The sequence below is a fragment of the Falco naumanni genome, chromosome 2 (genome assembly GCF_017639655.2).
Source record: "Falco naumanni isolate bFalNau1 chromosome 2, bFalNau1.pat, whole genome shotgun sequence".
In the NCBI taxonomy this organism is placed as follows: Eukaryota; Metazoa; Chordata; class Aves; order Falconiformes; family Falconidae; genus Falco; species Falco naumanni.
In genome coordinates, this window is record NC_054055.1 from 70,246,808 (window position 1) to 70,253,995 (window position 7,188).

Here is a 7,188-nt window from a genome sequence, read left to right on the forward strand (position 1 = left end):
TCACAAATATGTAAATCTGATCATAGAGACCATAAATCTGATCAAATACAGCAATTTCCTTGTCACTCATTCACACCTGAGAGAGTGTGCTGACTTCAGAGTGCATGAAGGGTTTGGTCTAAAGTGCATCATCCATCACTGGTGCAGGAAAAGTGCATTTGTCCTGTGGTGGTGTGAAAAATTGCCCAACAAGCAGCTGGTTTGCAGGCCAGTGATGGATACACATGGGTGACGTGGCGTTGGTGTACAAGACCCTGCATGCGTTGCTGTGCTGTCATCTGCCTGAAAGGATCCTGACATTGGAATTCATGTACCTCCTGCTCTTCCTTTTATTTCTTTGCTCAAAATCCAGTGCAAACTTCCTCCCTCATCCTATTTATAAGTATACATAGAAACAAATGTTTTGTAAAGACGTGAGGCATTCTGCTTTATTCCCAGGGGCAAATAAAGCCTTTTATTTTTAGCCGGGTTTCCTAAGGAAATGAGACTGATGCAATCACATTGTCTATTTGTCTGTCTATCAAATCAGCCCCCTTCCCCCGCTTCCCTGCCCCCATCAACTTCTCACCTTTAATCTTTTCCAGCCAGATCTGACAGAAAGGCAAAATTCTTTCAAAAGTGTGACGTGCCTCTAAGTTTTATGAAAATCAGTGGCTGGGCCAGAGGAGAGATCTTATCTGTTTCATCACTGGAGAAGTAAGTAGTGGTGGAATTCAGTGGTAGGCAGCAACATGCTGGCAAAGTCATCTTGTGCGTAGCTGTAACACTGCCGTGATGTGTGATAGCTCCTGAAGGTGGAAGAACAAGAGGGACCAGGATGACAGTCCAGAGGTGCTTCTGGAGGGGCTCTCTTGGGTGCTTGGCAGTGTTTCAGGGGTGGGGGAGAGACATGGCACAGGGGAAGGGAAGGAGCAGGATTGTTGGACGTGTGGGAGGCAGGGGTCAGAGCATGCTTGGGGTTTTTCTTTATATCCCAAAGGGACTGAATATTAAGCTTATGATCTGGGAAGCTTCTCAGTGGTGGCTCAAGGAACACAGTGGAAAAGAATTGCAAAGCCAATGCTAGAGAAGTGGTCATCACTGTCTCTGCCATTACTTGACAAGTGTTTCCCAGGTAATTCCTGTCATGGAAAATAATACACACTGGAGGAACGGGGACAGGTTCACATCTAACCAGTCAGTTGATAGCCCCATTGCAAGCGCATGTGCTGCCTCAAATGAAGAGTGCAGATTTGTCCATATATTAAGTTGTGGGCAGTCTCTGGGTTTTTCCAGTGTCACTGTTGGGAGACTTTCACCTACCGAATGTAGCAAGTATATTCAGACCAAGGCAGAAGCCCAGCCTGTCCCCTGGTTGCTTTACCACCTGCCTGTTCCACTGTAAGATATGGTCCTGAGCAGTGTATGTGTGTTTCTGTGTTGGAGGGAAGTGCGGAGCATAATTATTTATTCACTCTACCTGTGTCTGCAGTGAAAATAGTCCAGAAACCTGGGAAATAGTCTGAAGATAAAGCTAAGATTATAAGCGTTGTGTACATGAGTTCATACGTCCATTGTGACATATATATTCTCTTATATTTCAGCATCACAGCATTGTCCCCAGTGACCTGTATTTTATGTCTAAGTGGCAACAGAAGTACGTAAACACCTTGGAGATAAGTAGCATGATGACACATTATGGGAGAAGGGCACACAAGTTAAAGGAAAAGCAGTTTTGGTTTTCAGACAGCTTCTCCAACTTAATCTGACATCTGCTAATGCCTTCCTCACATCCATATTGTGATGATTATTTAAATGGAGAAATTGGTAAGATCATTTAAGAAACTAAGCTTCCTGTAGTTCCTCCCTATTTGCTAACATGCTGGTCAGCAGATAAAGTTTAAACATCTCCTTAGCAAAGAGATAAGGTTTCTTGTCACACTCTGGGAAGCAGCTTCTTCTGTTAGGGAATTCCAACAAGTCAGTACCTTAAAAGTTTATTTAAACTCGTGTTGGTGACATGCCTTTTCTTCAATTGTCCTACCCTTCCTCACTAAACCCAAGTTACATGTTTCCCGAATTCTTTCAAGCTTAAATCTGAAGCATCTGAGTGTCTGGAAACTACTGTCTTGCAAGGGATTCGGAACAGGCTAATGGGTAGAGATGAGAAGAAAGAGATACCCTGTTGTGATGAACAATGTAAATAAGAAAATTCTCTTCTCCCCTCCTCCATTAACAAAAAAAGAATACAGTTTTCTTCTTAGATAAGATAATAAGGCAGGAATCTGTTGCAGGGGGAGGGTGGGTGGGTGGAAATAAAGGTTCCCTGTTTTGCAAGTGCTTAGAGATATTGGACACAGATCCAAAGTTTTTTTTAAAATGTGGTTGGCCTTGGAGTGCATGGGAAGGGAAGAAAAGTCAAGAAGTACCTACAGCATGAAAGTCTTCCTCTCACTTGCACAAAGTGGAATGCACACAAGTGCACAAGCATGCCACGTGCAGTACAGAGACATGAGGCCCTGTGGCATCCCTGATTTCTTTTGATGTCACAAAAGTCTGGCATCCTTAACTGACACCCTCACAGAAACTATGAAGGTGCAGAGTGCTGTGTTAACGCAAATGGCACGGAGCGCACTGGCATCCAAACAAGTTTGAAGGCTGAGCCATTTTGCCTTCAGCAACTGAAACCATTCTGCAAGTATTTAATACATAATTAGGCTTTCTTTTCCCATCAGGTGAACTGACTTCAGCATATAACTTTGCATGCCAGGACAGAAGATGGTGAAGTGGGTCAAATAATGTAATAATGGGCAGAAACATTCTACTTGTAAGCATATTGTTGGAAACAATGAGTCCCTTCTCCAAAGAGGAAACCCTAGCTTTCCTTAGGATCCTTTTTTTCATGTACTATGCATCCGATGCTTGTGTCCACAAATGTTTCTCTGTGATCAGCCACCATCTGCAGATCTATGTCCCTGACTGCCAATCATTCCTGCATTTCTTGCAGAGATCACACCAAGGACAGATGCATGCAGTCAGCGTAGCTGGAAAAGTGCACTCTCCCTTAGCCAGCTACTATTTCACATGTATTAGCTACAGAGCCTGTGGTTTGGCATCAGCAGCCACAGCACAAACTTCTTACTATCACAGCATTAGAAGTTGTCTAATGAAAATGGTTACCTAAGCCTGCAACAGCTATCTCCTGGTTAGTAGTGATGACCCATTCACGCACTGCCCCCCCTCTCTGGTTTATTATAGCACTTGTGGGTCAGAGGAAGCTCTTCACAGGGCTCCCTGAAGATGGCTTTCCCTACGGAGCTGCTGTTCATCACCCTTACTCTAGATCTTGATTCAATTTCACAACCCTGTGGCACCAGAGACCTCAGCTGGTGTGGTCCGAGGCAGACAACAGCTGTCTTCATTCTGCTACGTGAGCAGCACCATTTCTTAGACAGGAACTATCACCGTCAAGTAAGGGTTAAGAAAAAGCACTGCTGAAATGCCCTTCATGGCCAGAGCCTTCTGTGTGCATCCTTCTGAAATAACATCACAGTCCAAAACAGCAACAGCTCATTTGCTAGTGCAGGATCCATGCCTGGGCAGCAGCTGGAGAGGACACAAGGGAGAAAATGCTGAATCAGAAGTATTTTATTTTTGGTTGTTTAATAATGGAGTAGGAATGTCTGTGAGCCAGAGTTGAGGGAAGACAGACACGTCGTTCTGCAGCACGCGGTGGAACGGTTCCTTAGGTAGTTCACACAGGTGATGCTTTGAAGTCCTAGCCACCCTCCCAAAACTCCTCGCGTGGACTTGCATATAGAACTGTGAATCAAATGTGTGCTTTCGGGCAAGTTTGGTTTGTCTGGGCATCCACACCCACGTGTGTAAGCCAGGGTAAATCCTACAGCGAGAAGCAGGCAGAGGTGTAACTTGCCAGAGCTGCAAATGTGTGGCAGAACTGAAAGCACCAGTTTTCCCAAGTCCTAGGGCTGCCCCTCAGCCAAAAAAGGGCAAAGCAGTCACGCAACTAGCTTGGTTTCAGTTCCTCTGTTACCTCACTGCTTTCTCCATGTAGGTATTCAAAGTGCCTGTACGGATGTACGTGTTCCTGTATTTTTGTAGATATGCTCTTTTTCTTTAGAAGATGGCATGTCCCAGCAAGCTCCTCCGTTTACAACACCCTTCCCCTGGCCAGAAGGAGTTACTGCAGCTTCCACAGGCCCTGCCGGGGCAGAGTAAACTTTGTCACGTTGGCACAAGGTAGATGAGCTGAGAGCTACTATAGGATAGTTTGACAGCATGCAAATGCTTTGGAAAATGCTTTTTTGTTAAGGTCCTGAGTCTTGTTGCTGGAGAACATAAGCACTTCCGAAACAAGCCACTGTGTCCTTCAGAAGACTTAATCTGTACCATGAATGGAGCGACTCACAGACACGTACTGCTGTGAGCAGAACCTTGGAAAAAGGAGCACAGAGAAATGTCAATGCTGTGCTTAGATAAATGGTTTCAACAAGAAGAAGTGAGTTTGCTCCCTGCGTTATTTACGATCCGAGCATTCAGAGCATTTCAAAAGTCTACTTGATCAAAAAGCAAGAAACCAACTCTGTGTTTACACAGTCTTATACCAAGCTCCCCGTTCCCAGTAACTCTTAAACCTGTGGCTAATTTCAGTGGAGAAAGAGAGAGAGGCAGAGGCCTGGAAGAGAAGGAGCTGTACAAACTCCATCAGCTGGAAGCTTGGCGGAGGAGAAGAGTCTACCATGGAGTCTTCCCCCATTTTTGCTCTTCAGTCTCTCAAGTCTAACCAATTTTCATGCTCTCGCTTCTTGGCCAATCTGCAGCTGTGTCAGACCAGCTGGTCCCAGCACGGGAGGCCTTGGGAGGGCATCCAGGAGCATGCTGGAAGGAGGGGAGACAGGAGACATTGCAGGAAGAGGGCATTGAAGGTGTAAAGGCAACGTGGGGATCTGGAGAGGGGGCACAGGGAGGCTATTACAGTAAGGGAAGACAGAGAGGAAAGCAGAGGCTGTTACAGGTTTTTCTGGTTCTGCTGCCCACAAAATCCTCTTCTTTGACAAGTGAAAGGAATGTGAAAATGCAAGACAATGGGAATTAATAAATAATCAGTAATACTCAGTGCTTTTCAATTCTAAGCATTTTATAAACATTAATGAACCCTCGTGAACTGTTGGAGAGGTATTAAAGTCATATCCCATTTTCATAGATAAGGAGATGAAAGTTCTGGCTTAAGTCCAAAGTTTTCAAAAGCAGAAATTACTTTTATGAGTTCTCCTTGACACTCAGCACCAGAACTCCAAAGGGATTGATTTCACAGTTGCCATCGTCAACTATATGCTGATTACTTCTGCAAAGCTAGTTCTGAACCTGCACGCTCAAAAGCTTCTGAAAATTCAGGCTCTGTTGGCTTGTTGCATTTTCCCAAAGTATACAGGGAGAGACTAATCTATGAGAGAACTAAATACGTAAAAACATTTTAATTTCTTACTGTTGCACCATGACAAGAATGGAAAAAGACTCTGTGGACTTCAGACACTTACAAAAAGAGCAAAGTAAAACAAAGATTAAAAGAAAAGACTTCCAAGTAAACCTATTCATCTGTGAAAACGGGAAGGGAAGCAGAGCATGTTTGCAAATCTTTCTACATCTCCCATAAAGACTAGGCAGATGGTTTGGTGCATTTCTCTGTGTGATGAATATTTTATTCCTGAAAGGAATAGAAAATATGGACATGTATGTAGTCACCGGCTTTGCTGAAGTGAGAGCAAAACAATGCAGGAGTTCATTAGAAACCATATGAGTTGGTAGACCAGAAAATAAATTCTAAAAAAATTTGTTTATAGCAATATAATAAAAAAAAGAAGATAAAAAAAGTTATAGCTATTTTCTTTGCAATTATGCATTCCCAGTTTTTATTGTTCTGTGGTCATGTTTGTTTCAAAGACTAACACCTTGTTTGCCTACCTGCAAAAACATGGGTGGGTGGGTGAAAAAGCCTCCAAATTCTGTTGAAACAGTGGGTGTCACATTTAAATTAGCCAGCAGCCAAAGCAGGAGGAAATCACAGAGCTTTCATCCAGGATATAGCAGTCAGGTAGAAGCAGAAGTGCAGTACTGATCAAAGAGAACAGGTTCAAAACAGGTTCAAAGCCAGTCCTAGGCATGTGCAGCACGGTTCCAACTTGGTGATATCAGCAAGGTGCCAAGTACAATCTCAGCATAACCTTGGGTGTCATATCAGATCAGTGGAAAGAGGTAAGAATCACAACAGAAGTATTCTTTTGGGTTCTCCCGTGCACAAATATGAGTAAAAAATTGCCAGAAAAAAATATCTTAAAGGGTATCTCAAAGGCACTCACACACATTTTAAAACTTGCGTCAAAGCGCTGACACTTCTGTGATGATCGGGTTTGTGTTGTGACATAGTTTTGCCACTTCTGCAGCTGCAGCTCCCCACAGGTGGTCCAAAATCCTCAGGTGGTGAGTAGAAATGGCGATTCCTCTCTGTGCCTTCTGCCTCACCACCATGCCCAGCCCCGGCACCACCAGCAGCCCCAGTAGCCCCGTCACACTCACCCCAATGCTGCTCAGGTGGCCATATGGTGTTGGTCACCATGGTGGGAGATGCTGGCTCTCCACAGCTGCCAAACAAGTGGGCAGGATTTGCAAAGATGGAAAGAGTAGAGTTTTATCGGGCTCCAGGCTGGTCATAGGGTCCTTGTGTGCACAGGGTCATGAGAAATCCCACGCAACAGGAGTACAGCATCAGACCCTGCTGCATATAGGCAGGAGCGAGACCATAATAACTTTAAGGGAGATAATATAGCTTTATGTGTTTCTGTTCTGAAATGCTTGCGTGCCTTGAGTCATCTGTGACTGAGAAAAAGGCATGGCTATTTCCTGATTTCAGGAAGGTCTTACTGTCTACACAGACAGTATTCCAGAGGGTGGTTACTCAAAGGAAAAACAGAGCAAACACCTAAAGGAAATCTTTAAAACAACAAGAACCTCTGGCTCCAAGTGCAACAAGGCAAAATCGAAATTCAGCCAGCTTCCTGGGCCATACTTTTAGCTAAGGCAGGTTGTTCCCAGGTTCAGCAGAAGACAGCTATGGTAGAAATACCACTGCCCATCTTCATACAGAAATGAAATGGGGCACTATAATCAATGCTGGCACACTTTTGGAGGTGG